At 46.8% G+C, this 24,970-nt stretch overlaps 1 protein-coding gene across 2 annotated transcripts in view; it reads right to left on the bottom strand.

Moving 5' to 3' along the window:
- SGK2 (serum/glucocorticoid regulated kinase 2) overlaps positions 1-24,268 on the bottom strand; it is a 102,395-nt gene extending 78,127 nt beyond the window's left edge. Inside the window, exon 1 of one of the 2 annotated variants that reach the window (XM_077459091.1) lies at positions 23,833-24,268. The gene's annotated coding sequence lies outside the window, so the exon portion shown is untranslated. The remainder of the gene's footprint in view (positions 1-23,832) is intronic. The other variant, XM_077459092.1, reaches the window with a different exon arrangement.
- Positions 24,269-24,970: the final 702 nt, after the last annotated feature.

Raw genomic sequence — 24,970 nt, 5'->3', positions numbered from 1 at the left:
GCTCTGGCTGTATGTTTAGGGTCGTTGTCCTGCTGGTATGTGAACCTCCGCCCCAGTATCAAGTCTTTTGCAGACTCTAAAATGTTTTCTTCTAAGATTGCTCTGTATTTGGCTCCATCCATCTTCCCATCAACTCTGACCAGCTTCCTTGTCCCTGCTGAAGAAAAGCATCCCCACAACATGATGCTGTCACCACCATGTTTCACAGTGTGGATGGTGTGTTCAGGGTGATGTGCAGTGTTAGTTTTCCGCCACACGTAACGTTTTGCTTTTAGGCCAAAAAGATACATTTTGGTCTCATCTGACCAGAGCACCTTCTTCCACATGTTTGCTGTGTCCCCCACATGGCTTATCGTGAACTGCAAATGGGACTTCTTATGGCTTTCTTTCCACAATGGCTTTCTTCTTCCTACTCTCCATAAAGGCCAGATTTGTGGAGTGCACGATTAATAGTTGTCCTGTGGACAGATTCTCCCACCTGAGCTGTGGATCTCTGCAGCTCCTCCAGAATTACCATGGACCTCTTGGCTGCTTCTCTGATTAATGCTCTCTTTGCCTGACCTATTGGTTTAGGTGGACGGCCATGTCTTGGTGGGTTTGCAGTTGTGCCATACTCTTTCTATTTCCTGATGATGGATTGAACAGTGCTCCTGAGATGTTCAAAGCTTGGAATATTTTTTTTATAACCTAACCCTGCTTTAAACCTTTCCACAACTTTATCCCTGACCTGTCTGGTGTGTTCTTTGGCCTTCATGATGCTGTTTGTTCACTAAGGTTCTCTAAAAAACTCTAAGGGCTTCACAGAACAGCTATATTTATACTTCAATTAAATTACACACAGGTGGACTCTATTTCCTAATCTAGTGACTTCTGAAGGTAATTGATTCCACTAGATTTTCATTAGGGGTATTGGAGTAAAGGCCGCTGAATACAAATGCACGCCACACTTTTCGCATATTTATTTGTAAAAAAAAAAAATTAAAACCATTTATCATTTTCCTTCCACTTCACAATTATGTGCCATTTTATGTTGGTCTATCACATAAAATTCCAATAAAATACATTTACATTTTTGGTTGTAACATGACAAAATGTGGGATATTTCAAGGGGTATGAATACTATTTCAAGCCACTGTGTGTGTGTGTGTGTGTATATATATATATATATATATCCAAAGACATGCTGGTAGGTTAATTAGACCTTGTCTAAAAAAAATTGGCCTTAATATGTGTATGTGTATGTCAATGTTGTATGTGTTAGTAAGCGTGTCAGGACCTTACGGGGGGGAAAGGACCACACAAAAGCCACAGATGGACTCTGGTGGCAAGAAAGCGCCCTGAGGCGATTCAGTTCGCATAGGTAGCGCTATACAAGGCACTCACTCATATATATATATATATATATTATATATGCGTATTTCGGGCAGCAAGTAGTTAAAGTTAGAAGGTCTGCAAGATAGCTAGGAACAAGGCACTGTAGCTCCAAAATGTTGCCTTCATCAATGGTACAACACTATTGATATAAGGAACATATAACATATAAATGTTCACCAGGGAAATACGAAGATTAAAGTGGTTGTAAACCCTTAGAAACCACTTTGACCTACATGTAAGCCTAGATTAAGGCTTACCTGTAGGTCCAAGAAATATCTCCTAAACCTACACGGTTTAGGAGATATTTACTAAAAGACAGTCACAGCTGTCTAAGGCGCATGCGCCGTAGACAGCGGCGCGCAGGCGCACTATCACCGTTAGCAGCATGCCGCTGCTAACGGCGATATGCCGTTAGTGGCGGCTCCCGTGCTCATGGGCGGGAGTGACGTCATCACTGCTCCGGCACAGTGAGTGGCCAGAGTTTATGCTTTATGCTTTACCTTTGCAGGGAGACAAAGAGGAAGTAAACTCATCAGGGTTTACTTCCTCTTTAAAACTAAAGTTTAACTTAAAAAAAAAAAATTCTTGTAACACAATCTATGATTAATGGAAGAGTCTGAACTGTCACAGAATTCTTTCCTCCATTCACAGATTGTCTTAGGGCCGGTTCCCACTTGTGTGATGCCAGACATCGCATGTAATTCGCAGCGCACTGCTGTTCACATTACATGCAATGTCTGCGAGGTGCGATATCAGCCATACAGTTATTATGGCTGATATTGCACCGCATTCGGTTCAAACACATACAGGACCCTTTTTTCTGTTCGGACCAGAATCGGATCGCATGTGGTGTTCACACATATGCAATCCTATTCCTGTCTGAACTGCCAGTTCGCAGTGCGGTATGTGAGCTGAAATGGGGGTGTCGTTAACATATAATGACACTCCCCAGCAGTTCGCATATGGCAGTGTGAACTGCTGTGTGTGTCAGGTTCGATGCGGGAACCCGCAGTTGATTTGCAGGGTTCTCGCACCGTGAACCGGACCTTAAAGGCAGTGTAATAAGTGGAATAACTTTTCTATATGGAGGAGAGGGCAGGAGGGGGTATATCCCTGTCGGATCATCTTTAGTGCTGCTCATTTTGGAAAACTAAAAATGAACCCCCACAGTGCTGGAAGTTCAGCAACAGGAAGAGGACAGGGCAGTCCTGCAGCGAAGATTTCTACAGAATCCAAAAGCCTGCACATCACGGGACACTCTTCATTACAGATAAATCATGTGACTAAAACTGTAGAAAAAAAATGTTTTTAACTGAACTTCTGCTTTAATCTCCCAAACCCCTCAACTAAAAAAACAAAACAAAAAAAAACTGTTGGCTTTAGATACAATAGGCACTTTGCCTGCATATTTGTTCCAGGTCATGGATTCACCAAGAGAAGAAGTACGCAAAAGAATGACAGCCCCAGGGCCTGCACCAATAAAAAGTCAGCAGAGGCAAATTGTGTGTGTGTGTGTGTGTGTGTGTGTATATATATATATATATGTATATATATATATATATATATATATATACAGGGCTTTTTTTCTCAGACAATAGGTGCAGGAACTCCCTTCCAAGCCACCCTTGACTGCACCCCCTGCCCACCTTCATCCACCGTTTCTTGGTTCCACCCCTTACCCACCTCCCAGTACCACCCCTTTAAGTGTCGGTTCACACTGAGGCAGCACGACTTGTAGCGCGACTGCCTCAGGTGACCTGGACATAACAGCTTTGGCGACTTGCAAAACGACTTCTCTATAGAAGTCAATGCAAGTCGCCTCAAGTTGCCCTCAAAGTCGTACTGGAACCTTTTTCTAAGACCCCTTTCACACCAAGGGCATTTTGCAGGTGCTATAGTGTTAGAAATAGCGCCTGCAATCTGCCCTCAAACTGCTGCACCATTGTCTCCAGTGTGAAATCCCGAGTGTGAAAGCCCCACCCACCTCTGACCACGTCCCTTAATTCCACCTCCTAGTACTGCCCCTTTTAGAGAATACAGAACCAAGTATAATTTTGTGGTGCTAAATCATTTGTATGGAACATGTTGATGATAAAACGAAAAGCGGTAAAATAGATCCCCTGCAGCCAACAACAATAGAATCCCAGCAATATATCCCCACACAACAATAGACTCCCCCAGCAACAATGGACTCCACCCCAACAACAATAGATTCCCTGCAGAAACAGTGAACCACCCACAACAAAATATCACACCCGGTAACAAAATATCCACCCAAGCAACATTAGACCCTCCTCCCTAGCAGCAACAACAGATCTCCCAGCAGCCAGCATCAATAGATCCTCCAGCAGCCAGTAAAAATAGACCTCTCCCTTAACAGTAGATCCCTTCCAGCCACATAAGACTCCCCAGCAACAATAGACCCTCACACAAAATCAGATCCACACCAGTGACAATAGATCCTCCAGCACACCCCATGCTATTACATACATTCAGTGCAGTTCCACCACGTTCCCGCTAAAAAAAAAGCCCTGTATATATATATATATATATATATATATATATACAGTGGCGTAACTAGAACCTTCAGGGTCCCGATGCAAGAAACCATGAAGGTCCCCCCTGAACCCCAGCCAGAGAGAGATGAGGTCCTTTTCTCCAGGGCAGATGAAGTTACTGCCCCCAGGTGAGAAGGGGGTCCCTGTCCCCAGGGGAGATGGGGGTCCCTGTCCCCACATGAGAAGGGGCCCCTGTCCCCAGGGGGAGATGGAGGGGGTATGTAATGGTGTGTGGGGGATGGGGTCCTCTCACTCACCATGACTAAGCTGCAGGCCGCACACTCATCCATGTTGGTCTGGGCTCCATCCAGTGTGCTGGACGGGTGATCAGCATATCTCCCAGAAAGACCTTTCATCATCTGTGTGTGATGGGGGAGGAGGGGGGCTGGCAGACAAGCCTGCAGTGTCCTCCGGGAGCCGGCTCTCATAGGGCAGCACTGCATCTGTGTGCTTAAAGTTTGTTTACCCAGGAGAAGTATGCAGTGCAGTGTGGGCCGGACTCGGGGGGGGGGGGGGGGGGGCTGGGGAGAATAGACATCGGACTGAGCGGCAATGCATGGAACAGGAGAGGGGTACTCTGAGGAGCCGGCTGAGGACACAGGTCATGCAGGGAATGCACAACTAAAGAGCAGCCAGTGCGATAGTCGAGCACGGAGCTCTGCTGGTCACCCTCCACCTCCAGCCACCCGTGTGCATGGTGCACTGGTACCCCTAGCTGCCTATGCTGCTGCCGACCATATGTAGAGGGGGCTGCATGGGCACAGGGCCCAGTTGCGGTCGCGACTGTTGCACCCCCTATAGTTACGCCCCTGTATATATATATATACAGTATATATATATATATATATATATATATATATATTGTACAGGACGCCAAGGTTGGGTCCTGGACGGGTACTATGTGGCGCCTATATTTGGGATGTGGTCCCTTTAAGGAAATCATGGTAGGCCTCAGGGGGTCACCCAAAAATGGGTGACAAATTCCGGGGATAGTTTTCGGGAGAAGACTGATTCGCGGTCCTCTCTATATTTTAAGAGAGATAGTTGGGACCCGGAATTTGGAAGGCTCTGAAGTGACATTTGTGTGGGAAAGAGCCTCCCTCCCTGACCACAGGGATTTGGCCTACAGGGGGTTAAAGAGGAAGTAAACCCTGATGGGTTTACTTCCTCTTTTTTTCCCTGCAAAGGTAAAGCATAATGGACTACTATGCATCGCATAGTAGCTCATTATGTGTCAGGAGCCAGCGAAGTCGCCGCTGATCCCTGTAGTCCGCCGCATCCATCTTGCTGGTGGCATGCGCACGGGAGTCGCGTCTCGCAGCTCCGCCGCTGCCATTCGGCGAAGCCGCGATGACGTCACTCCCACGCATGCGCACGGGAGTCGACAAATTAGGCAAATCCATTCTTGGACTTGCCGCATTTAGTGCGCCTGCGCGCCGCTGTCTACGGCGCATGCGCCGTAGACAGCGGTGCCCATTTTCGGGCAAATATCTCCTAAACCATATAGGTTTAGGAGATATTGCTTGGACCTACAGGTAAGCCTTAATCTAGGCTTACCTGTAGGTCAAAGTGGTTTGAAGGGGTTTACTTCCTCTTTAACAGCCTCCAGGAAGACAGACAGCCTATAAGACAGGAAGTAGTAGAGAGGTGGTGGTGAGGAGGAGAAGGAGATGAACACCTGTCTGAGGAGCTGTCTGGCTGTGTTGTTGAATTTTGCTGTTTGCTGTTTGCTGTTTTGGAGGCTGCAAAAAGATCTCTGCAAGGACTCTAAAGAAACTTTTTGGTGAAGACCTGTCTACAGAACTGTAGGTGCTTTTCTTTTTGTATTGTTTGTATTGTTTGTGCTGAAGATAAGCGGACTTTAATTTACGTTTTTTTATATGCTGAAGAAAAGCTTTATTTTTTTATTTAATTATAAATAAATATATTTTTGGTTTCACCTGATAACGGTTTATGCACTTAATCCCGCGGAGCTAGTATCCCCAAACTTCACAACTGGTGGAGAATGCAGGCAAAAGTGCATTTGCAGCTGCAAAAACCGTTCAAAAAAATGACATTTAAAAGAGAATGTGTACAAATTGCATGTCTTGGGTGAAGCCAGCCCAGATGCTGCAAGCAGCAGGCAAAGACATGGAGGAGGTCATTAGGGCTTTGGCACAAGCCACCATGACCCAGCAGCAAGCTTCAGCAGACGCAAACTGTCGCCATGAGGAAGCGATGGCTCAGCAGCAGCAGCAGGCCCTGGCACAGGCCATAGCTGCACAACAGGAAAGCACACGGCTGCTAGCCGCCCAGTTTACTGCTCAGCAGGAGTCCACTCAAGCACAGGTGGCTGCCTTGCAGGAGGCAGTACAGCGGCTGGCTCAGGGACGTGAACAAGCGGCTGTCGCCGCTGGCAACCAGGTGTCTGTGAGGGCCAGCCATTTTTTACAAAAATTAACGCTCAGCGATGATGTAGAGGCCTTTCTAACCACCTTTGAGAGGATAGCGGAAAGAGAGGGGTGGCCCCGTGACCAATGGGCCAGCATTATCTCCCCTTTCCTCACCGGTGACTCGCAAAAGGCCTATTTTGACCTCCCAGCAGAACCTATCAGTGACTATGAGCGTCTGAAGGCAGAGATCCTGGCCCGCCTAGGAGTGACCACAGCTGTCCGGGCTCAGAGGGTGCATCGCTGGCGGTACAAACCTGACCGACCACCCAGGTCGCAAATGCATGAACTGGTTCAGCTGGTTAAAAAATGGCTGCAGCCAAAAAAACTGTCAGGCCCACAGATGGTGGAACAAATAGTGATGGACTGGTACCTGCGGTCTCTGCCAGATGACCTACAGCGCTGGGTAAGCCATGGAGACCCCGCAACCGCTGACCAGCTGGTGGAGTTGGTTGAAAGGTACACCGTGGTGGAGGACCTGCTTGGGCCTGCCAGGCGTAGGGAACCCACACCAAGGGCAAACCGACCAGCCATAACGCCTAGCAGAGATGCCCTGCCAGACGTTGGGATCCGCAAAACCGCATCATCTGCTACAGAACCTCGAAGGGTAGTTCCTGTCCCAAGAACAGGAGACCTACAGTGTTGGCGATGTCGGTCCTGGGGACATACCCGGGCGCAATGCCCACTTCAGGAGGAGCCTATGGACTGCGGGAGTGGTCGGAGAAGCTCCTTCTACGTGCAAAGAGTCTGCACCACTCACCTAGATCCAATTGCAGGACAGTTTGAGTGTGAAGTGTGGGTGAACCACCTTCCTGCCAGGGCGCTATTAGACTCTGGTAGCATGGTAACATTGGTACATGCCAAGGTGATTGGGAGACTTGGCCCTGTAAGGAAAACCCTACGGGTAGTGTGCATCCATGGGGACACCAAGGAGTACCCCATGGTTTTGGTGACTGTGTCCTATGGCCATATCTCAGTGACCCAAGAGTTCGGGGTAGTGAGAAGTCTAATACATGACATTATAGTGGGGCGGGACTGTCCACTATTTTTCGAACTGTGGAGCCAGGTACAGATGGGGCTGCCAGGACAGCCAGGAGAGTCTGAGGAACCTGGGCCTGAATCCCCCACAACCCACCCCACTGATACAGAGATACCCATTATTGATAATGATACTATAGAGAATATTAAGTTAAAGGATGTGTCTGTTTCAGATTGCAAAACCGAGTTAAACTCTGAGGAGGGGGGGAAGTCTTCCCGTTACAGGTTATGCTGGGGGAGGATGACGAGGAGCTCTCCCCATTGCAGTCCCCGGTTGAGGAAAGTGAAGGGGAAACATCCTCAAGGCCGGTACACCCAGATCTAGATGTACCCAGGGGTGCGTTTGGCAGCGCCCAGCTGCAGGATCCTACCTTGGTCAATGCCCGAGAGCAAGTTTCTGTTGTGGATGGGGTCTCACAAATGCCAGGAGCAGACCAGAGGTTTCCTCATTTTGCCTTAAAGGGGGACTTGCTTTATCGAGTGGCTGAAAGCCGTGGGGAAACTATAGAGCAGTTGCTGGTTCCCCAACCGTATAGGCGGATGCTACTTGATCTAGCCCACAACGACGCACTGGGAGGACACTTGGGGGCAGAGAAAACAGAGGCCAGGATAACTGACCGGTTTTACTGGCCAGGGGTGAAAGTTGAGGTTAAAAGATATTGTGCATCTTGTCCCGTTTGCAAGTTAACTGCCCCAGTGCCCCACTATAGAAGCCCTCTGGTACCCTTGCCAATTATTGAGGTTCCATTCGAGCGGATCGCTATGGATCTCGTGGGACCCCTGGTAAAATCGGCAAGGGGGCACCAGTATATATTAGTCATCCTAGACTATGCAACCAGGTACCCAGAAGCAGTTCCTTTTGAGGAAAACTTCCTCTAAAGCCATTGCCCGAGAACTATTTCAAATGTTTTCGCGAACTGGTTTTCCCAAAGAGATATTAACGGACCAGGGCACCCTTTTTATGTCAAAGGTGATGGCGGACCTGTGCAAACTGTTTCAAATTAAGCAGTTGCGGACATCCATCTATCACCTGCAGACTGATGGCCTAGTGGAGAGGTTTAATAAAACTTTGAAGACCATGCTAAAAAGAGTCATCCAGAAGGACGGGAAGGATTGGGATATGATACTCCCTGCCCTTTGGTTTGCCATCCGGGAGGTTCCACAAGCATCCACGGGCTTTTACCCATTTGAGCTAGTGTATGGGCGACGGCCTCGGGAGTTGCTGGATCTGGTAAAGGAAACGTGGGAAAGTGAGTTCTCACCACACAAAACCATAGTAGAGCATATCTCTCAAATGCGAGCGAGGGTGGCGAAGGTGATGCCGCTGGTGAGGGAGCACATGCAGAGGGCTCAGGAAGCCCAAAGAAGGGTGTATAACCGGTCTGCAAAAGTCAGACAGTTTCAAGTAGGAGACCGGGTGGCTGTCCTAATACCCACAGTGGAGAGCAAGTTCTTGGCCAAGTGGCAAGGTCCATTTGAGATAGTGGAAAAAGTGGGGGAGTTAAACTACAAGGTACACCAGCCAGGGAAAAGGAAACCATACCAGATCTACCACGTGAATTTGTTGAAACCCTGGAGAGACAGAGACAAGGTATCCGCGGTGGTAGCGGTACAGTCAGGAGACCATGCAGGGATCGACCTGGAGCAGGTGGCTTCTACCTTAACTAGACCCCAAACCCAGCAAGCAAAGGAGTTTCTTCAAAGAAATAGGGACATGTTTTCAGGGTTGCCAGGACTCACCAATGTCATCGAGCATGACATTGTAACTGACCCCAAGGTAAAAGTGCAGTTAAAGCCTTACCGTATCCCAGAAGCCCATAGAGTGGCAGTGTCTGAAGAGGTGAAAAGAATGCTCGAGCTTGATGTCATTGAAGAATCGCAGAGCGAGTGGTCGAGTCCAATCGTGTTGGTACCCAAAACCAGCGGCACTCTTTGTTTCTGCAGTGATTTTAGAAAACTGAATGACATCTCCAAGTTTGATGCTTATCCCATGCCACGGGTAGATGAGCTCATTGAGAGGTTGGGGCCTGCCAGGTATATTACCACGCTGGATCTCACGAAAGGGTACTGGCAGATTCCCCTGACCAAGGAAGCTAGGGAGAAAACGGCCTTCTCTACCCCGAAAGGCCACTTCCAGTACAAACTAATGCCGTTTGGTTTACACTCTGCCCCCGCTACGTTCCAAAGGGCCATGGACAAAACTTTGCGTCCACATCATCGGTACGCTTCGGTTTATTTGGATGATATCGTCATCTTCAGCCCTGATTGGGAGTCACATCTTCCCCGAGTTCAGGCAGTCGTAGACTCCCTGAGAAGAGCAGGATTCACCATAAATCCAGAAAAATGTGCAGTTGGGGTGGAGGAAGCCAAGTACCTGGGGTACATTGTGGGTAGAGGGCTGGTAAAGCCCCAAATGAGTAAGGTGAAAGCCATACAGGACTGGCCCCGTCCCCTAACCAAGAAGCAGGTCAGAGCGTTTTTGGGTACTATCGGAGGTTTATCCCCAACTTTGCCACCATTGCTGCACCCTTGACGGACCTGACCAAAGGCAGAAAGTCGGTGATGATAAAATGGAATAAAGAGGCCGAAAAAGCTTTTCAGAAGCTTAAGACGGCATTGTGCCAGGATCCGGTGCTTGTTGCTCCAGACTTTAATAAGGATTTTGTAGTACAGACAGACGCTTCAAATGAGGGGTTAGGAGCAGTCCTGTCGCAGGTAATCAACGGGGAAGAGCACCCCGTAGTTTTCCTGAGTAGAAAGCTGACGGCAGCGGAGAAAAACTATGCGGTGGTGGAGCGGGAGTGTCTTGCCATTAAGTGGGCCTTGTACTCCTTGCGGTATTTCCTCCTAGGCAGAAGGTTTCGCCTGGTATCCGACCACGCCCCGCTTACCTGGATGAGGCAAAATAAACACACGAATGCCAGAGTAACGAGGTGGTTCCTGTCTCTCCAGGAGTTCAATTTTGTGGTGGAGCACAGACCCGGGAGACTACATCAGAATGCCGATGCCCTCTCCCGGGTCCACTGTATGGTTTCAAATGGTGCCTCCAACTCCTCCGTGTTGAGGCGGGGGGGGGGGGATATGTACAGGATACCAAGGTTGGGTCCTGGATGGGTACTATATGGCGCCTATATTTGGGATGTGGTCCCTTTAAGGGAATCATGGTAGGCCTCAGGGGGTCACCCAAAAATGGGTGACAAATTCCGGGGATAGTTTTCGGGAGAAGACTGATTCGCGGTCCTCTCTATATTTTAAGAGAGATAGTTGGGACCCGGAATTTGGGAGGCTCTGAAGTGACATTTGGGTGGGAAAGAGCCTCCCTCCCTGACCACAGGGATTTGGCCCACAGGGGGTTAACGGCCTCCAGGAAGACAGACAGCCTATAAGACAGGAAGTAGTAGAGAGGTGGTGGTGAGGAGGAGAAGGAGATGAACACCTGTCTGAAGAGCTGTCTGGCTGTGTTGTTGAATTTTGCTGTTTGCTGTTTGCTGTTTTGGAGGCTGCAAAAAGATCTCTGCAAGGACTCTAAAGAAACTTTTTGGTGAAGACCTGTCTACAGAACTGTAGGTGCTTTTCTTTTTGTATTGTTTGTGCTGAAGATAAGCGGATTTTAATTTACGTTTTTTTTTTATGCTGAAGAAAAGCTTTATTTTTTATTTAATTATAAATGATAACGGTTTATGCACTTAATCCCGCGGAGCTAGTATCCCCAAACTTCACAAAAAAAATAAAAAAATAAATAAATATATATATATATAATTTATATATATATATATATATACACACACACACACACACACACACACACACACACACACACACACACACACACACACACACACACACACACACACACACACACACACACACACACGAGTGTAACCTGATCTGGATGATTGTAGACAAACTTGTCTATGGGCACTCTGCAGCTTCATCTTCGAACACCCACTGACTATTCCCAGCCTCTATTTGCCAAATTGGCATCCCAAGATAAAGCTGGTGCTAGGGTCAGCTTCTCACTGCATAAACCTACAGGCTCAGACAATACAAGCACATAGCTGCCAACTGTCCCTGATTTGGAGGGACTGTCCCTGATTTGATGCAATGTCCCTCCGTCCCTCATTCCTCCTCTAATTTAGCAAAGAATTGCAGTTGTAACATCTGATCGTTGATTGTTTTTAAGGGCAATCATGGTATGAACATGCACGCTCGCACACCTCCCAAGAGATGGGAATGAGGGACACCTACTAGCAAATGTATGTAGGCACAGGACACGCCCCTGCCACACCCCCTAAAGGAGCATTAACCCAAAAAAAGGTTAATTAAATCTACAAGTGCTTATTTTTTACCACTACTATTCCTTTATATTGGCTTTTAAAATTTACAAATGTAGCAATTTAGAATTTGGATGAAAGGTTTAGCGCTGGGAAACACTTTTTGATAGATAAAAAGTGCATTTTATATACAACTATATAGATCAGACCAAATGAGGGACAAATGAGGAGCAATGAGGGACAGAGGGACTTCCAAATCAGGGACAGTTGGGAGCTATGCAGTATATAAACAATTTCTTAATGATATCCGTATCAGTGATGAGTCAGCAGACATAATAATGTTTTTCAGCGAGTTGTCTATCTGGACATCTCACCTATGGCCAAGGGGCACAAACATTACCGCATTCTTGTCTTGATTACTTGTAGACATACTTAAATACAATGGCTCAAATGTAGTCTTTTGAGAGGTGCGAGTTAGGCCAGCCATACACGGTTAGAATCTCGGGCGTTCAGCAGGAACCAGCTGAGATTCAAACCGTTAATGGGAAGGCTAAGTGTACCAAGTTGATCGATCGATCAACTTGGGTATAACTAGCCTGTCGGATTCTCTTACGATTATTGCTAGCCACTAGCGATAATCACTGCCCCCCCCCCCCCTATTGAGCTTGGCAGGAGGGAATGTCCTGTCAGAACTATCTGTGTTGATGGGGGAATCATGAAAATTGCTTTCATGCAACCTGTGGTTGAAGGAAAGCAATTTGCACCCTGTATGGTCAGCCTTAGAGAGGAAATTGCTTGATTTCCCTTTTACCACTGACCAGTGTGGAATCTCCATTTCATACCCTCCATTTCATACCGGTGATGTGTCGTGTCGAATAGTGTCTCCCATCGGATAGTGTCCGCCCCCTACTGTGCTTGCGCAGTACGGAGGACAAGGAGACGCCAAACGTCTTCGAAGATGAACAGCGCCTGCGCCGTGAGTCCAGGTTCAAGCCCCACCATCCAAGTGGACATAGAGTTAGAACAAAAAATAGCAGAGCGAAACGTGGCCGTGCCCGAAGCTACAAGCGAAGCGAGCCCGCGAGGGGCCCTGTTCATATGTGCTACCGTTTGTCCACTTGGATGGTAGGGCTTCAACCTGGACTCAGTGCGCAGGCGCCGTTCTTCTTCGGAGACTTTCGGAGTCTCCTTGTCCTCCGTACTGCGTTGCGCCTGCGCAGTACGGGGCGGACGCTATCTGATGGCCAGACAGTTTTTGACAGAACACTGGCAGCTATGGCTCCTGCCCCTGCCAGCGATTTCATCTGATTAGACAGTGACAGTTTGGCCCATAGTTTTCCACCTGCCTCAGTTACATTTTAAAGCGTTATTAAACCCAAAACCAAAAATGTATTAAATTGCAGCTTTCCAATCATTAGATGTGATGGCTGAATTTGTTTTCTTTGGCTCCCCCCCACCCCTATTTTCACCTGGTGATCTGGCTAATAACACACCTCCGTTATTAGTGAGACACAGTGTAGGAGGCACAGCAGACAGCAGCATTGTCAGTCTGGGGGCGAGGCGGAGTGTTAAATGTATTGGCGGATTTAGATACAGTAACTAATTGAAGCCAAACTCTGGCTCACATTTTCTAATCAGTTACAGCAAACTGTTTGTGTTCCTTTTTGGATAAAGGTTTTGCATGAATAAATAATAGCTGATAATTTTTAACTCATTTCGCACTGGGGCGCTTTTCAGGCTTTTATTGCTGAAAATAGCGCCTGTAAAGCACCTGAAAAGCGCCTCTTAAGCCTCCCCAGTGTGAAAGCCAAAGTGATTTCACACTGGGGCGGTGAGCTTGCAGGATGGGGGAAAAAAAGTCCTGCAAGCAGCATCTTTGGAGCAGTGCGGGAGCGCTGCATACACCGCTCCAAAAACGCCTCTGCCCATTGAAATGAATGGGCATCGCTGCCGAAGCGCCTGCAAAGCGCTTCAGCAGCGCTGCAACATGGGCACTTTTAACTCTTTTTTCTCCAGTCATCTTCCAGGACGGCACACCTGAGAGATGACTGGTCCACCTGACAGGAAACACAATCAACAACGAATTTAAAAGTCCCCACCCTTCCCTCAGACCTTCAGTTCTTGATTGTGTTTCCCACAGGATGACAGCGAAACCAAGTTTCTTTCTAAAAAGTTTTTTCCTTGGGGTCTGGGACCCTGTGTTTTTTTCTCGTGAGGTTCTTTTTTCCTTTTAGGGACTTAAACAGACAGGGTCTGTGGTGCTCCCTTGTATACCCCCAAGAGAAATCTTGGGGGGGTATGCCTCACTCAAGGTCTCCTTAGGGAGCCTTGTATGAGCCTCGTGGGACAGGGGAGTTGTCCCAGTAGGCTATTCCCCTGTTGTATTGGCCTACCTGCACATTCGTTGGTGGAGTGGTGAGGTGATGCCTTTCCTTATGCGGACGCGGATGGCGTGCGTTCCAACGCCACATCGCATGTCCGGAAGTCCAAGGGCGTCACTTCCGGGTATCGAGTTCCGGAAGTTGAGATGGCTGGACGCACCGATGTGCGTTCCAGCCTCAGTGCGCAGGACCGGAAGAGGCCGTGCGTCATTTCCGGGCGACGGACCTCCTTAAAGATGGCGCCGAGCGGCGCGGTTTTTCAAACAGAACGGGTGTGCTGTAATACACCCAGTCTCCTCGTCCTGCAAGACGCTTTCCTGGCACTTGGAAAAGACAACAAGGGGATGCTCGAGACCTGATCCAGCGATCCTGCAGGGCAGCAAATCGCCATGGAAGAGGAAGGTCCGTCTGAGCAGACAGTCGTTGAGGTCGCCACTGGGGGTGAGTGATCCAACTTTATTTAGGGGCAGGGTTCTCGGGGTAGAGCTCCTGTGCCCCTTTTAGGACTTGTGTAGCTAAAATTGTCTATTTTTTGACTATTCCCAGGGACCGAAAGCTCTGCCCAGGGGTCAGCTGCTAGGTCTAAGGGGAAGGTTACTTCAAAGTCCAGGCGTTGTGGTTACTGTAACGCTAAGTTAGCACAAGACCACTCCAAGCCTTTCTGCGATCGATGTATCATCAAGCTCGCAGGCAGGGAGACCGCTCAGGTCGTGAAGGAATGTAGGGCCTTACAAGCAGAAATGTTGGCTACCCTTCAAACTTTTCAGTCCACCCTTGTGAAGGGTTTGCAGGAAGTACCGTCAGAGAGTGAGACTCCTCAGTTACAGGAAAATCTTTCCACATCTTATGCGGGAAGTTCCCAGGGCCAAGTCTCCCTATTATCTGAAGTGGAGGAAGGCCAAGTACCAGATTGTAGTTCTGGAGAGGAAGATTCAGACCAAGATAGCCAGGGGGAGGCTAAGCTTGGGGGATTTTTGTTCCCGAGTGAGGACATGGAGGGTTTATTAAAAGCCATTTACGCCTCAGAAGATATTCAGGTTCCCTCTGCTCAAGTCTCAGCTCAAGATAGAGTATATAGAGGTCTAGGAAGGTTACAGACCAGAACCTTTCCCATCCACCAGTCTCTGAAGGAGATAATCCTTAGAGAATGGAAGGAACCTGAACGCAAGCTTCTCAAACTGAAAGCTTGGAAAAGGAGGTGTCCCTTTAAAGATGAGGAGGAGGAAAAAATTTTTAAGGCTCCTCGCTTGGATGCAGCCTTAGCACAAGTATCTAAGAGGTCTGACTTATCCTTTGAGGATTCCGGAAATATCCAGGATCAGATGGATAGAAAGTCGGAAACTTTACTCAAAAGAGCCTGGGAGGCGAATGCGGCAGCAATGGCGCCTGCCCTAGCTTCCGCCTGTGTAGCCAGAAATGCTGACACCTGGCTGGGCAAATTAATGGATCATGTTTCCCGCAGTAAGGAGGCTAAAGAGATTGTAGACTCGCTGGAAGTAATCAGTCGAGCAGTAGCATATGTGGCAGATGCAGCTGTAGAAACTGTTAGGACCACAGCTAAAGCAGCAGCACTTTTGAACTCTTCCAGGAGAGCTCTATGGGTCAAGACTTGGGATGGAGAAAAAAGTACAATTCTTTTCTCCAGCTCCGGAGCCTCTCAGAAAGAAGGCAAATGACGCCACCGTAAAGGTAGGCGCAAGACTCCGCGATTTCCTTCCACAGTGGGAAAGGATCACGCAGAGTCCATACATTCTAAACCTTTTAGAAGTGGGGTACAGACTAGAATTTCAGACCCATCCCCCACAGGAATTTCTGGTTACTTTTCCTCCCAGGGACCCAACCAAGGCAGAAGGGTTACTGAAAAATCTAAAGGAGCTAGCAGAGCAAAGGGTTATTACTCCAGTACCAACCAATCAGCTTACCCAGGGTTTTTACTCACACGTATTTGTGGTTCCAAAACCCTCAGGAAAATTTCGGTTGATAATAAACTTGAGAAGACTCAACCGTTACCTGCTTCACAAGAAGTTCAGGATGGAGAGTATCTACTCAGTAAGAAAGCATCTGCAGAGAGGAGTCTTTATGGTCACCCTGGACCTAAAAGACGCTTATCTACACGTACCCATTGCTCCCGAACACCAGAAGTACCTACGCTTCGCAGTTTGTATACAGCAGAGGATACAACACTGGCAGTTCAGGGCTCTCCCCTTTGGGCTGGCGGCAAGTCCGAGGATATTCACAAAGGTGTTAGTCGAAGTAGTGGCATACCTACACCTGCAGGGGATAAGGTTAATACCCTACCTGGACGACTTGCTGATCTACAGTGTCGATCAGAGGCAAGCAGTAATAGACAGAGACATCGTGTTGGAAACTCTGGAGACCTTGGGCTGGATGGTCAGTCAGGAGAAGTCCTCACTGACTCCATCTCAGTCCAAGTTATACCTAGGCTACCTGTTAGACTCGCAGGCACAGAAGGTATTCTTACCAACAGAAAAGGTAACGAAGGTCCAGAATGCGGTTGTCACCCTTCTCGAAAGAGGAGAAGCCTCTCTGAGATATATAATGAGATTGCTGGGCCTCATGACGGCCTGCATTCCGGCAGTAACCTGGGCACAACTCCATTCTCGGGAGCTTCAGTCTTTTCTACTTGCCTCATGGGGAGGAAAAAGAGAAACATTAGAGAACAGAGTGCCCATCACAGAGGAGGTATCTCGTTCTCTGCGGTGGTGGCTCGACCCACAGAATTTGTTGAATGGTCGCCCCTGGTCTCAGGTAAACCCTTTGGTCGTAACCACGGACGCCAGCGCCTGGGGTTGGGGGGCTCATCTGGGAAACCGATATTCCCAGGGGTCCTGGAACCACAGCCAAGCCAGGGAGTCTTCCAATTTCAGGGAGCTTCTGGCAGTAGGAAAAGCCCTAGACTATTTCCGAGAGGAACTGCAGGACAGGGAGGTTCAGGTCCTCTCGGACAACCTGGTCACGGTGGCATACCTAAACCACCAAGGAGGGACAAGGTCGGACAAACTAAGACGGTTAGCGCAACAGATCCTTGTGAAGGCAGAAAAGAGGGTCCTTTCATTGTCAGCGATTCACATAAAGGGCTCACTCAATCTGCAAGCAGATTTTTTAAGCAGACAGCCCATCCTTCAGGGGGAATGGGGATTGAGCAAAGAAATCTTCTTCCTGGTGTGCAAACATTTTGGCAAGCCAGAAATAGATTTGTTCGCTTCCCGGGAGAATGCGAAGGTTCTCAGGTTTTTCTCCCTTTACAAGGATCAAGAAGCAGAAGGGATAGACGCTCTTGTACAAGTATGGGATTTCAGACTGGCTTATGCCTTTCCCCCATTGGTGCTCCTTCCCAGAGTCCTGCAAAAATTAACCTACTCAAGGTCAGTCCTGATACTGATAGCACCCTGGTGGCCCAAGAGAGTTTGGTTTCCCACCATTCAGAGTCTCGCGATAGCTCCCCCACTGCATCTGCCGGTGCAACGAGACCTACTCAGTCAGGGTCCAGTCTTTCACCCCGACCCGGGTCGTCTCTCTCTGACAGCATGGCTATTGAAAGGGAAATACTCCGAGACAGGGGCTGTTCGGAAAAAGTGATAGATACTCTTCTCTTCAGTAGGAAAGGCGTCACCAGAAAGATTTATGCAAAGGTCTGGAAAGTCTTCTCCCACTGGTTACAGTCTAAGGAGGGGGCTCTCCAGATGATACCCACCATCCTAGACTTTCTTCAGGAGGGGGTGGACCAGGGTTTGGCAGTTAGCACCCTAAAGGTCCAGGTGGCAGCCCTGTCCGTGTTTTTTGATAGGAAGCTAGGACAGGAGCCGCTAATAAAAAGATTTTTATCGGCCAGGGAAAGGGTAGTTCCAGTTAGGTCGGTCAGTTGCCCTCCATGGGATCTGTCCCTGGTATTAGATGCCCTAACAAGGGGGCCTTTTGAGCCGGTGGCTCAAATTTCGGTTAAGCTTTTATCATTTAAGTTGGCCTTCCTCCTGGCTATCACTACGGCCAGGAGGGTGAGTGATATACAGGCTCTGTCGATTAAAGAGCCGTTTTTGCGCATCCTAGAGGATAGGGTAATCCTCACTCAGGATCCTCTTTATTTGCCAAAGGTTGCTTCATTATTTCACAGAACACAGGAGATTATTCTCCCGTCCTTTTGCCAGAATCCTAAGAATAAGGAAGAAGAAAGATTTCATTTCTTAGATGTCAGGCGTTGTCTCCTAGTCTATTTAGAAAGGGTGAAAGACTTTAGGAGATCCAGTCATTTATTGGTCACTTTTTCAGGGAAGAAAAAGGGTCTTCAAGCATCTAAATCTACGATAGCTAGATGGGTTAGACAGACCATATCCATAGCTTATAGACAGGCAGGTAAACCAGTACCAACCCGCCTTAAGGCGCATTCAGCTAGATCCCTAGCGACCTCCTGGGCAGAGAGGGCAGGCGCCTCAATTGACCAGATCTGCAGAGCAGCAACATGGACGAGCCATAGAACATTTCTGAGGCACTACAGAGTGGAGCTGTTGTCCCCTCAGGATTTGGCATTTGGCAGGAAGGTCCTACAAGCGGTTGTCCCGCCCTAAAGGTAGGCCTGAACTTCTTGCTTATCCTCTCAGGTGTGCCGTCCTGGAAGATGACTGGAGAAAATGACCAGTTACACTTACCGGTAACGTCTTTTCTAGGAAATCTTCCAGGACGGCAGGCCTACTCCCTACCCTTGTTTTATTGGTGTGATATATTGATTCTTCACAGAATGTTCCCTCTGACACTGGTGTGGGATTTTCTTTACCATAACTGAAGGTCTGAGGGAAGGGTGGGGACTTTTAAATTCGTTGTTGATTGTGTTTCCTGTCAGGTGGACCAGTCATCTCTCAGGTGTGCCGTCCTGGAAGATTTCCTAGAAAAGACGTTACCGGTAAGTGTAACTGGTCATTTTTAGGCTGCTAGCGGGAGCTAAAAGCACCCCGCTAGTGGTCGAGAAGCGCAGCTATAACAGCGGTAAGGCTTCACCGCTAAAGCCCGCACTGCCCCAGTGTGAAAGCGGTCTTAATCATCCCTGCCAGTGGTAAAGGAGTAAACCCTTGTGGTTTTTCACCCTAAAGCGGAGTTCCACCCTAAAAAATGTTTTTCCTTTAAATTACTCATTTAAAGTGGTTGTAAACCCTTACCACACACTTTGACCTACAGGTAAGCCTAGATTAAGGCTTACCTGTAGGTCCAAGAAATATCTCCTAAACCTACACGGTTTAGGAGATATTTGGCGAAAGACAGGCACCGCTGTCTACAGCGCATTTGCCATAGACAGCGGCGTGCAGGCGCACTGAGCGCGGCACCGTCAACGGCGAATATGCGTGGCGGCTCCCGTGCGCATGCGCGGGAGTGACGTCATCGCGGCTTCGCCGAACGACAGCGGTGGAGCAGCGAGACCCAACCGAGAAGATGGATGCGCCGGACAACAGGGGACAGCGGTGACTTCACTGGCTCCTGTGTCAGGTAAGTGACACATAATGGACTACTACTGTATGCGATGCATAGTAGTCCATTATGCTTTACCTTTGCAGGGAATGAAAGAGGAAGTAAACCCATCAGGGTTTACTTCCTCTTTAAATGAAAAACCGTTTTTAGACTTGCCCTAAACGCCCTGTTACTATGTAGGCCTCGTAATCTGCCACTTCCTGGTTCGCAGAGCTCTTTGAGACTTCCTCCCTCGCCTATGCTCCTGGGAAATTATGACACATCATTACCCAGGAGTCTATGGGCAGTACAAACAATCGGCGATATGGCCGCCGTTGAATCGCACATGCGCAAGATCGAGAGGTGCATGCTGGTTACCCAGCATGCACCTCTCCATGCATATTCCAGGAATCGATCTCGATTGGGCTTCACATGCCCACATTAATGATGGAAACGGCCACAAACAACGGAATGAAATTTTACAGTAAGGAATTTATATCTTTGAATAATCTATCAGGATCATTGTATACTGTTATTTTAATTTCATTAGCAATGATGCTAGCATCAAAAAAATAAAAATCAAATAAATTTTTTGCCGGAAATCCGCTTTAATGCATTCTATGCATTAGGGTGCAAAACCTTCTGTGCTGCAGCTCCCCACAGAGCCCCCCTTTTTCTTACCTGAGCCCAATTGTTCCAGTGACAGGGATGAGCACAGTAGCTCCAGCCGCTGTCTCGGATCCTCATTAAATAGATTAATAGCAGCAAGAGCCATTGGCTCTCGCTGCTGTCAATCAAATCCAACGATGTGGGAGCCGGGGGGGAGGCAGGGCCGAGTCCAGCAGCAGGACTCAGGAGCGTGCCCGCATGAGTGCCCCCATGGCATGCGGCTCCCTGTGGGAACACTCGATGCAGAGGAGGAGCCAGGAGCGCCGCTAGGTGACCTGAGAAAAGGAGGATCAGGGCCGCTCTGTGCAAAACCCTTGTACAGAACAGGTAAGTATGACATGTTTGTTATTAAATAACAAAAAAGAACCTTTACAATCAGTAAGTGGTTTGACTCATCCATGTAAACTGATACATTCTGCTGGAGAGCTTGAGCTTGTAAAAGACAACAGACTTGCTAGCTGGATGACCAAATGAAAATAGAAGACATAAATCCTACAAAAGAAAGCTAATGCAGCCATCGTATCTAGGAATTGATAATCTGCAATATAATAAATGTTTGAATTTGGGTTTTAGGCTGCTTTCACACTAAGGAGCTTTTGAAGCGCCTTTCCTTTTAAAAAAGCTCAAGAAAAATGCTTCTCTCTAAATTCTATGTATGTCCTCACACTGGGGAGGCGCACTTCTGTTGCGGTGTAAAGTAATCCTGCTTGCCGCATTTTTGGAGCAAGTTTGGTGAGTAAAAAAAAAAGAAAGCAACGAAAATTCTCCTTCCAATTGAAATGAATGCGCTAAGACTTCCTAATATTTGTAATATAACAAGTTCTCATGTATATGTTGTCAAACAGCATTGTAAAAAAAAAAAAGTTCTTGACAATTTTTGTTGTGCGTCAGTGTACTCATAACTGACAATTGCAGTGTATGAATATGCACGCATTTTCATGCACTGCCAATGGATCACAGTGCCCATTAAAGTGTATCTAAGGCTGGGATCACAATATTGCGGCATGCGGCTCACAGCTGGAGTTTGCTGCATCCCCGTTCACCATTTCAGGTCGATTTCAGCCCGAATTTTTGGCTGAGTTTGGATCTGAAATGGACCAGAAGACGCTCAGGATCCGATGCAAATTGTGTGAACCGGCTCCATAGAGAGAGTCACAATCTCCTGCTATTGCGAACTGGATGCATGAAATTCACATCCAAATCACATCCAGTGTGAACCCGGCCTTAAGGGAAAAAGTTTAAGATAGATTGGTGAGGGTTTCGGACCTCTGTCAGGTTTTTATTACTGTCCCTGCTAGGGCAAGTAAACCTTCCTATTCGACCCAAGGTGTGGAGCCGGGCTGACTTTTCCCACCTTACAGTAGAATTCTGTTGCATCCAGCTAAGGCGTCTCTTGAAACAGCTGCTACTGTTTGCAAAAGTGCTTTGGTAGAATCCTAAGCACTGCTATGTAAAGTGATGACGAGTAATGACCTGCACTTGTTGGAAATAGGGGATCATTGGTGAGAAGAGTATATAGAGTTCATAATGTGTGAATTAGTGATCTTCTACATAAACACTCATACGAAAGACATTAGCAGATATTTGGCTGTCATAGAGGGTTCAATATTTGGACATCTTCATACTTTATATAAGCAGTGACCTATGTCCACCTACTAAATCATTTTACTGGCAGATTTGATCTCTTTTTGAGCCCTGGTTCACATTGATGTGATTTGCCATGTAATTCCTGACGGGAGGCAAGCGGGAGGGGGGGGTGAGCCGTCTCCCCCGGAAGAAGACAGTGATTATTGCTAGTGGCTATATAATAGGGATAATCGCAAGCGAATCCCGCAGGCTGGTTGTACCCAAGTTGATCGATCGATCAACTTGGTACATTCAGCCTGTCCACCAATGGTTTGAATTTCAGCAGGGTCCGGCCGAGATGCGAATCGTCTATGGCCAGCCTAATATGACCCAGATGAGTTTTTATCCGAATAGGTTGATAAACCGGTAATGTTACCAGCGATGGTAGTACAGGCAGACGGTGCCGGAAAAATGTTCAGATATCAGTGACCCATTGCAGATAATTATGATTTTACTAGACCTCAAAATCCCTAGGTATAATAAGTAGCTAAGCATTAGTGTGTTTAGCACGTAATAATTAGCATATAGTAATTAGTATATAATAATTAGCACGTAATAATTAGTATGTAATAATTAGCATATAGTAATGGGAATATATTATAATTAGCACATAATAATTAGTATGTAATAATTAGCATATAGTAATTGGTATGTAATAATTAGCACGTAATAATTAGCATATAGTAGTTAGCACGTAATAATTAGTATGTAACAATTAGCATATAGTAATTAGTATATAATAATTAGCATATAGTAATTAGTATGCAATAATTAGCACATAATAATTAGTATATAATAATTAGCACGTAATAGTATGGGGAACCCCTGATGAAGTCACATCACGTGCCGTGACGTAACGTGCAGGGCGTGGTCGGATGGTGTAACAAACCAGAAGTGACGTAAATATTGTGTTTTCATCGTTATTGCTTGTTATATTCTGATTTTATGTAAGGATTCACTTGGCATTTAAAGATTTGAAGATTTTGTTATCACTTTTCAGAAGAGCAATTTCACTTTCACTTGCTTGGACTCTGTGTTACACCTTATTGGACTATATTACCGCATTTATCGTATTTTTAGAGTTCCCCACTTTAGGAATTTGCGCAGATCACTTCCCTCGTTTTGTTATTCTTTTGTGCGTTGTGTTCACATTAGGTCTAGCAGCATTTTCACAGTATTTAATTAGTAGTTATTGTTCACTTAGTAGTACGAGGGACTACATTTACACGTAATAATTAGCACGTAATAATTAATATGCAATAATTTGCACGTAATAATTAGTATATAATAATTAGCACGTAATAATTAATATGTAATAATGTGCACGTAATAATTAGTATATAATAATTAGCACGTAATAAATAGTATGTAATAATTAGCACATAATAATTTGCATATAGTAATTAGTACATAATAATTCATTTATTATTATTATTATTATTATTATTATTATTAATATTATTATTATACAGGTTTTATATAGCGCCAACAGTTTGCGCAGCGCTTTACAACATGAGGGCAGACATTACAGTTACATTACAATTTGGTACAAGAGGAATCAGAGGGCCCTGCTCGTTAGAGCTTACAATCTAAAAAGGAAGGGTCAATTGATACAAAAGGTAATAGCTTGGGTCGGGCTTGAGCTGATGGAGGTGGTAAAACAGCGTTAGTTAGAAGCAGGATAGGCTTCTTTGAAGAGAAGGGTTTTCAGGGATCGCCTAAAGATGGATAGATTAGGGGACAGTCGGACACATTGGGGTAGGGAGTTCCAAAGAATGGGAGAAGCTCTGGAGAAATCCTGGAGGGGAGCATGGGAGAAGGGGACAAGGGAGCTAGAGAGCAGGGGGTCTTGGGATGACCGGAGAGAGCGCCTTGGTTGGTATTTTGGGACTAGGTTAGTGATGTAGTTGGGAGCAGCGTTATGGGTGGCTTTGTAAATTATTGTTAGCACTTATTATTATATACTAGTTATTATTTGCTAATTATATATACTAATTATTATGTGCCAATATGTAATAATTGCACTTACCTTGTTACAACCACAGACGACTCTTTCTCCAGCTGCAGAAATCTCTTCCTCCTATGGAGCTAAATGTCTTTTAGCCGGATGAACGTCCTTACCTGGGAAGTGGGATGGCGGTGGGCGTCCCGCTGTCGCTGAAGTCGCAGACCCCGAATTACCTGCGGCTAGTAAGCAGACTTGTTTTTGAGCTGGGGGAGGTGGGGGGAATGTGGGCAGGGGAGGAGGAAGAGGAGGAGGAGGCTGCTGTGCTGGAGAAAAAAAAAAATGAAAAAAGGCTGGGGACGAGTGTGAAGGTCAAATCTATTTGTCTCAAGGAGTGGCTGAAGTTGGGCAAGTTAATGAGTAACCCCCCCTCCCTCTTTGTGTTTGGGCATTTTTTAAAGGGATTTCTGAATGTGCAGAAGGAGTTCTTGTGACAGTGACACTTGTAGAGTCGCTCAGGCATTCCATGACAGGCGCAGGAGGAAGACAAACTGGCTGCTCAAGATAAGCCAAAAATGCAGCTCTGCCCACAGGTAGTGAGAATCCAGGAATCCAGGGAGGGGTCGGACAGGTCCCTAGGTGAACGGTGCATAATCTTCTATGATAAAGATCGGCAAAGTGGAGTCACTTCAACTTTTCAACTTTTTGAGTTTTTTTTACTAACCACCGTCCTAACAAAAAACGTTTTTTCTTTTATGTCCCCTCCACCCAAAACGTGCAGTCCAGTTTTTGGCTGGGCACCTGTGAGCTGCAACACACACCATTGTTTCTTAAAGAAAGACCCCGCATAGCACTCTTTACATCACATCAGTGCAATTTGTCATGCGATTCCATAGTTCAAAATCGCATGAAAAGTTGCACCCTATTGCCAGCAATGGAACCGTTCCAATCGTTGCGACTTAAGTTGTGGAGGATTTGAAAAAGGTTCCTGCACTACTTTTTGGGGATTATATTGCAATTTTATTCAAAATCACCAAGTAGCACCCTATTGCCAGAAATTGAACTTTTCAAATTGTTGCGACTCAAGTTGCAGTGGGTTTGAAAAAGGTCCCTGCACTTTCTTTTTTTTTTTATTGCAACTTTGATAGATTTGACATATCAAAATCGCATGACCAGTAGCACCCTATTGCCAGTAATGGAACCGTTCAAATTGTTGCAACTC

This window comes from Lithobates pipiens, unplaced genomic scaffold (genome assembly GCF_037356315.1).
Source record: "Lithobates pipiens isolate NorthernLeopardFrog02 unplaced genomic scaffold, aLitPip1_a1.2 Scaffold_28, whole genome shotgun sequence".
NCBI lineage: Eukaryota > Metazoa > Chordata > Amphibia > Anura > Ranidae > Lithobates > Lithobates pipiens.
The sequence above is the reverse complement of the archived record's forward strand: the minus strand, read 5'-3'. Positions and strand labels throughout refer to the sequence as shown.